This window comes from Rhinichthys klamathensis, unplaced genomic scaffold, assembly GCF_029890125.1.
Source record: "Rhinichthys klamathensis goyatoka isolate OS25496 unplaced genomic scaffold, OSU_Roscu_1.1 h1tg000027l_1, whole genome shotgun sequence".
NCBI lineage: Eukaryota > Metazoa > Chordata > Actinopteri > Cypriniformes > Leuciscidae > Rhinichthys > Rhinichthys klamathensis.
The window spans coordinates 2,589,146-2,596,757 of record NW_026606577.1 but is presented as its reverse complement, the minus strand read 5'-3'; positions in this window follow the sequence as shown (position 1 = coordinate 2,596,757).

Genomic DNA, 7,612 nt, shown 5'->3' with positions numbered 1-7,612 from the left:
ATAAAATGTTAACATTAAACCGATTATGAAACACAAAACAATTCACGAAACAGCAAACAATTTTAACATATGAATATATAATTAGCCTAATTGTGTTGCTTTTTAACGCGATAACTGGTTAACCACTCCCTGCTACATAACAGGCCAAAGTCAGCTGACTTTGAGTTCTGTAACATCCATGAAACGAAAGTAAAAGTTCTCTCACAGAAGAAACTGCTGTTTCTGTTCAGTGAAAGTGTAGCGTATGACCCTGCACAGACTGCGTGTAAAATAAATGAATGAAATATGGTGTTCAATCTGGCTTATGCATTTTAGGATTGATTCTTATTTCTTTTTTATGAATATTAAATCCTCATGTTGTAGATAGATAGATAGATAGATAGATAGATAGATAGATAGATAGATAGATAGATAGATAGATAGATAGATAGATAGATAGATAGATAGATAGATAGATAGATAGATAGATAGATAGATAGATAGATAGATAGATAGATAGATAGATAGATAGATGGATAGATAGATAGATAATTATGTGTCCTGCCAGCAGGTGGCGCTATTGCACATGCTTTCAATGCAGTTAAACTCTGACCCAGGCACAGGCAGAAGAGTAAAGCACACAAAAAGTCACCGATCAGAGGTTGGGATGTTTCTATTCTACTCATTTTTAGTGCATTTTTGCTGTGAACTTACCTTTTTCACCTTTCGAATCACTGAATAAGTCACCGAAATGAGAGCACGACCTAACCAGCAGTCTCTGCGTCACTAGGTTTTACTCCAGGTGTCATTTTACTAACACCATGACATTGAATGAGTTGTTTTGTAGCCCTGTTCCAGATCTTTTCCTGGAACTCTTTGTAAATATGGAGTTTGGTCTCTCATGTTCAAATAGTGCATGATATGTGTTTCACTGCACGCCTGTATCTACAGTAATAATCTGAAGAATATCAAAACCGTTTCCTGTACTGTAATTAAGCAGCACTCTCTCTGATTACATACGGTAGCTCTACTTTACATTTACAGGTCAGAGCTCACTAAATGTGATGTGATCATAATAATGCAGTTGGCTCCACCATGGCAACCACATGTGATGTGAGTTCATGTTACAGCTGTATTCTGTAAAAATAACACTCATAGTACACTTAGCATGTTACTCGGAGTCGCAAGGAATCCACAGTAAAGAATTAATTTTAGTCAAACAAAAATAAATCTGACCTCTACCCCCACCCAGCTCTCTTAACATTTACAAGGCATGATTCAAAGGTTTCACGGGTCAGTCTGGGCTGGGAATTTCCTCAACTTGGAATTGAAGCTCTGGAAATATTCTGTACAAATGAGTTAGTTGTGGCGGTCACTCTTTGACCTTTGCCCTCAGAACCAATAGTTCTAATCTCAATCTGGCCTCAGTGAGATTGCTTGACATTAAAAGTGCCCTTTCACATTTAAAAGTGATTTGTGGAAATGTTTGCGCTAAAAGTCCATGACCCATGAAGCTGGATTTGAGGTGGTCATGCGTAGAACATATTTATGGAAACACAAAAGTTTCCTTAAAAATCTGCAATTACAAAAAGAGAAAAAATGTATATATAGTAGCTTATATAAAATGTATGTATGTGTGTATATGTAGGCCTATATAATTTATCACTATGTATTATATATCTCAGGATTTTGGGCCCCACTCCCCCCCCCCCCCCCCCCCCCCCCCCCCCCGAATTTTTAAATATATTATTTTTATTATACATTATTATATAGTATATTATATAATATAGATTATTATATAGTATATTATTTCCATATTTAAATGAAAAAATAAAATAAAAGAAACATCTGCAAAAAGAGAAAAATGTAATATAGTGAGGTCCAAAATCATGAGATCACTATATAAAAAACATAATAATATTTTTCAAAATTCTAACATTTTATTTCCAGATTTAAATGAAGAAAAAAAGTTTTCTCAAACAAATGCAACCACAAAAAGATGAAAATTTTATATATATATTATTTATATATATATATATATATATAATTTATTTATTCAGTTTTTTTTTTGTTTTATTATAATTTGAATAAAAGAATAAATATATATATATTTTTTTTTTTCATTATTTCCATATAAAAAAAAAAAAAAAAAAAAAAAAAACATCTGCAAAAAGAGAAAAATGTAATTTATACATATAGTGAGGTCCAAAATCATGAGATCACTATATAAAAACATAATATTTTTCAAAATTCTAACATTTTATTTCCAGATTTAAATGAAGAAAAAAAGATTTCTCAAACATATGCAACCACAAAAAGATGAACATTTTATATATATATTATTAATATATATATATATATATATATATATATATATATGTATATATATATATATATATATAATTTATGTATTCTGTTTTTTTTTTGTTTTATTATAATTTGAATAAAATAATAAATCTATATATTTATATATATATATAATATATATATATATATATATATATATATATATATATATATATATATATATATATATATATTATTAATTAATTAATATTAATATTATACAGAGTAAGGTCCAAAAATCTTGGGACAAAACATGAAATACAATAATATTGTTTGAAATTCTAAAAATGTATTTCCCAATTTAAATGAGAATGACATTAGGACTTTATAATACAGAATATAAAAATATTAATTTAAACACTCTCAAAAATTAATTAATTGCTCCATTTATTAAGCTTAATTGAAAAATCTTCCATGAACACGTTTCATTTTCAATGTGTGAAACCGTGAACTAAAACTATTTTTTTTGAACTTGCATATTCAAGGATTTCTCATATCGATGCACAAAACCCTTATATTATCAAAGGTCATGGGACCACATCTGTTCCAGCGATGAACTTGAAATATCAGGCCATTTATCGTGCCATTAACCCATGAAACGTTAACTCCAACATAAGTTAAGTGTGAATCAATTTTAAGCTCTTTTATGCTCTGTGGCACGAGGTCAACACACCACCAGTTGCCCGTGATCAACCACAGGGCTCAGTGAGCGCTCTTAATGAAAGGAGAAGTTCTTCTGCCAGCTGTCACATTTCTGGTGGCCTTTGAAGAGGGGGCTGCTGGGAAACGGGAGGGGGTCACAGCTGCAGGGCAACTGCAGATCAACCACAGTGAGAGAGCTGAAGATGTCAGAGAGAGACAAAGGTCAAAACCCCTGAGGCACTGGCACAGACTTCAAGAAGCTCACCTTCACACAGGAGTAGGTAAAATAAAAGAAACAAAGAATATCTACAGCATACAGCTCTGATTAAAGCAATAGGTCACACGAAGACATGTGTTACAGTGATTTTACCACAGTTAATGGGTGTTTGTTAGGCATGATGTGCAGAGAAATGCAGTCTAGTGTCTTATTGCTCATAAGTCAAGTCAATTTTATTAAGTGCTTTTTACAATTCCTTCAAAGTTAAGCAAGTTTCAGGTACTATGAAATTAAAATGGACCCTTTTTTATGGAATGTCACAGTATTTATTAAAAGTGATTTATCCGTAATTTTTTAATTCATGTGCCCTCATATTCTTTCATCAAAATAACTTCCCTTCCTTCTTGCAACTCACCTCATCTCTTCTCTGATGACGTGTTTACTGGTGTGAGGGCGGGGCAAGATGTCACTCACATGAGATCCACCAATGGCAAACCACCGATCAATGATCCAATCAATTCCAGATGGACAAAATCCAAACCTGTCCTACATTTTTTCTTGTATGGGAAGCCGTTTCACTGTACGTCACAATATAAGGAAGAAAAAACATTTGCAACTTTCATTAAAAGAAAGCTTCTTGTTCAAAAAGTAACCACAAAAATGCTTTTGCAAAGTAATATAATTCAATAGCCTATATGGACTGGTAAATTACATAATTAATATTAAGACTAAATGTTTAAAAAGCCTTGGAGAGAGGGAGAGAGAGAGAGAGAGAGAGAGAGAGAGAGAGAGAGAGAGAGAGAGAGAGAGAGAGAGAGAGAGAGAGAGAGAGAGAGAGAGAGAGAGAGAGAGAGAGAGAGAGAGAAGGATAGATAGATAGATAGATAGATAGATAGATAGATAGATAGATAGATAGATAGATAGATAGATAGATAGATAGATAGATAGATAGATAGATAGATAGATAGATAGATAGATAGATAGATAGATAGATAGATCAGACAGACCAACGCTATCTCACGACCAATTCGAACGAATTCGTACGAGTGATTGTTAATTCGTACTAATTCATACGACCTCACTCGTACGAATTCGTACAATTTGCCTAAACCCACGTGATGGGTAGGTTTAGGGGCGGGGTCAGGGGTAGGTCATTCGTACGAATTCATACGAATTTGGTAACTCGTAAAATATGTACGAATTAGCAAAAATCGTACGAATTTGAACGAGTGAGGTCGTATGATTTAGTACGAATTAGCCACCTCGTAAAATTCGTACGAATAAAATGGTATACACTTATTTCCTTTTGACAGCAGTCTGTGAGAATCATTCAATCAGATAACCTCTAAACTGTAATTAAGCACCTGTGAATGAGTGCTTTCTAAACCAGCAGCTGTGGCTTGTGATGGAGTCTGGTTAAACATTGACGCGGGAAACCGTGCTTCATCGTAGGAAATACACACAGCGGCTCCAAACCTCCATCTCAACCTGCTGAACCTTGCTGACCCCAGTACTTCGTCTTCCTGGAAGACCAAACCATTTCCTTTGTGTAGTGGGCTGTAGTTAAATGTTAAGGAGCTCGCTGGGTCGCCTCCAACCCCCCTGCCCAGTCCAGGATATCAGAGGATGTGAGACAGACAAACGGCCGTTTGTGCGCTTTAAACGTTGACCTCGGTTCAGACGTGTGACTTGTGCATTTGCCCTCTCTTCTGTTTTGAAGCCAAAAGGAAATCGGGGGTTACTGGCAGTTCACGCATGATAAGATCTCTGGATGGAGAAGTTCACATGGAGGAAAGGTTATATGAAGTTGAAGAGAAAAAAAAAACGTCATTAGAGGATTAAAGAAGTGGGAAGACAGCAGACAAAAGCCTCTCCATCAGAAAGAGCCTGGAAGTAAAATGTAAAATCACAATTCTTATTCACTTTGCAGAACCCCCAAAATTATTTTGACATTTTCATCACACTAAAAAATATTTGAATGTCACTGCATTAAAAACAAAAGTATCAAAGAAAGAAAAAATGCTAGACATTGTCTCACAACTAACCTCGCTTTTCTGAGTCAGTTTTGCAATCATTTTATAAATTATATAGATTCTGTTTTTTCATATTGCATATTTAAAAAACCTAACATTCATTTTCTAAAAATATTTTTGCATAAACGTCATTTTTCTTTCAAACAAATGTGACTAGACTTGATATTTTGTTGAAACTATATATAATTATAATCTTACAAATACTTTTGAGCTACAACAATGGGGAAATGCTGTAATCCATTGACGCATGCAACGCAACAATTTTGGCTTGAAATGTTTATTCTGACATTTGTTTTAAGTGGCCGAAAGGAAGTGCAAACTTGAGATCAATGCATTTCTCTCACAATGGTTGGACAAGACACTTTTCAAAATTGAAGCCAACTACCTGTTTTCCCGTAATTATGAAACAATGTTTTCCAAATCCTCCTTACCATCTCTTTCCTGCCATTGTTGAGAACTGGCAGTCATGCAAATACCAGTTTGGAAAGTCTTTTTATATATATTGTTCATTTTTGATTTGGAGTCAAAAACACAGAGATGATGGTCATAATGAATGCTGGTAGTTCAAATGTTAAGTATTGGTTAACCTTCTCACACTTCGTTGGAGATGTTCTGTGTACATCTAAGTAGTTTAAACTGCTGAAGAAAAAAAAATAGTATGATAAAAAGCTTGCTTTCGAGTAGTTTACTCACGTTCACGTGTAAAATCGACAACTATCAAGGGTAAAAATTTTTACCTCTGGCCTCATGTAAGGTTATATAGTAAAAGACATTTCCGATACATTGTAACCTTGGATACATAAATACAGGTAAAAGATGGCAAACCTTCATTCAGTTCTGTGCATTTCAATATTTTATTATGCTATCAGTGCAAATAAACACCAAAGACAGAACATAAGAAAACTAAAAGTCTCCAGTCAACATAGGAGTATATGAAGTTTTTTTTAAAGTTTCAGTTATTCACAATGCAGAGCCACAACATTGATGAGACTCTAAATTAAACAATGTTGTTTTTACACAATTACGCACATTTTCCTCAGGTTTGAGCACAGGCTCAACAGTTTAGGACTGCAATTTGCAGACAGATTATGGTTTAAGTACCCATCTCTCCATGATAAAAGCATCTATTTTAAGACTTGACATTTCCCCATAACACAGGGACTCCCCATGCGTGTGCATGCTACAGGCAGCAAAGAGCCTCGAACAGAGCAGTAGATGAACAAAGATTATCGTTAGCACAACATAGACATGCAGAAAAGTATCATCCTCCAGTACCCTATGTACATTATTACAGTTTTCATACAGTATGTACACTGCAAGACGTTAAAAACTTTTTTTTTTTTTAGGTCTTGAACAATACAAAATAGTAATCTTGAAAGCAATATTTACATAAATGTATCTAATCATTGTCAAAACATTTGAATCGTACAGAGAATGTGGAATAAAATCTATGATTTTCTTTTGTAGTTTAATGTTTAAGACTCGAGTGATGGGCCTATCTGAAAAAAACAACAACAAATTATTTCAATCAAATAAAGTGAACATAAAACACAAAAGAATCAGACTGAATTCCAATCCCTTCTCACAGTAGAGTGTCTGATTCACACAGTATCCTGAAACATTTATAGTCCATAAATATCATAATTAACCCTCATGGCTTTGGTGGACACACTGTATAATCTCTTTCAATATTCAACTTCCTGTCAACACCGTAAATGTGTGAATGCTACATATAGGATATTTAGATAAGATACAAAACAACAAATTATACAAAATTGTAAAAAGGTACATTTCATTGGCTAAAAATATGACACTCGGGTATTTTGTTTTTTAAAACGTCATGCCATTATCACCACATAACAGCTATAGTTTCATTCCAGATGAAAAATAAAGCACGGTAAATCTGACTAAGTTACGATTGAGGAACATTCCACCTTTCGATCACATGTGAAACCCTTCTTGACCTCAGCTAGCTTTACAAGAAAGATACCTGATAGATTACACTGCCGTTCTGCTGTAAGAAAATATACTTTATAACTGGACATTTCAATGCCACAAATCCAATATTGTGCTTAGACTGTACAATTTTATAAGTCTCAGTAAAATGAAAAGGATCCTGATTTGGCCGTAGATAAATATAGTGTGAAATTAGCAGTAACATTTCTGGATTCATCAATAATACACGTAATTGGATGTTCTTCATAAATATTTCAGTTGTGGAAGGAGAAAAAGCTTTTTGTGGTGGACATATTACATTGTGCTGAACAGAGAATTTAGCTTAGCATACATACAAAAAACATTCAAAGATGTGTATGCAAATGGAGAATCATGATGTGACCATCTCATTCTGACATCAATAAAAAACAACAACAACAAATGTACTAAAATGAAATCA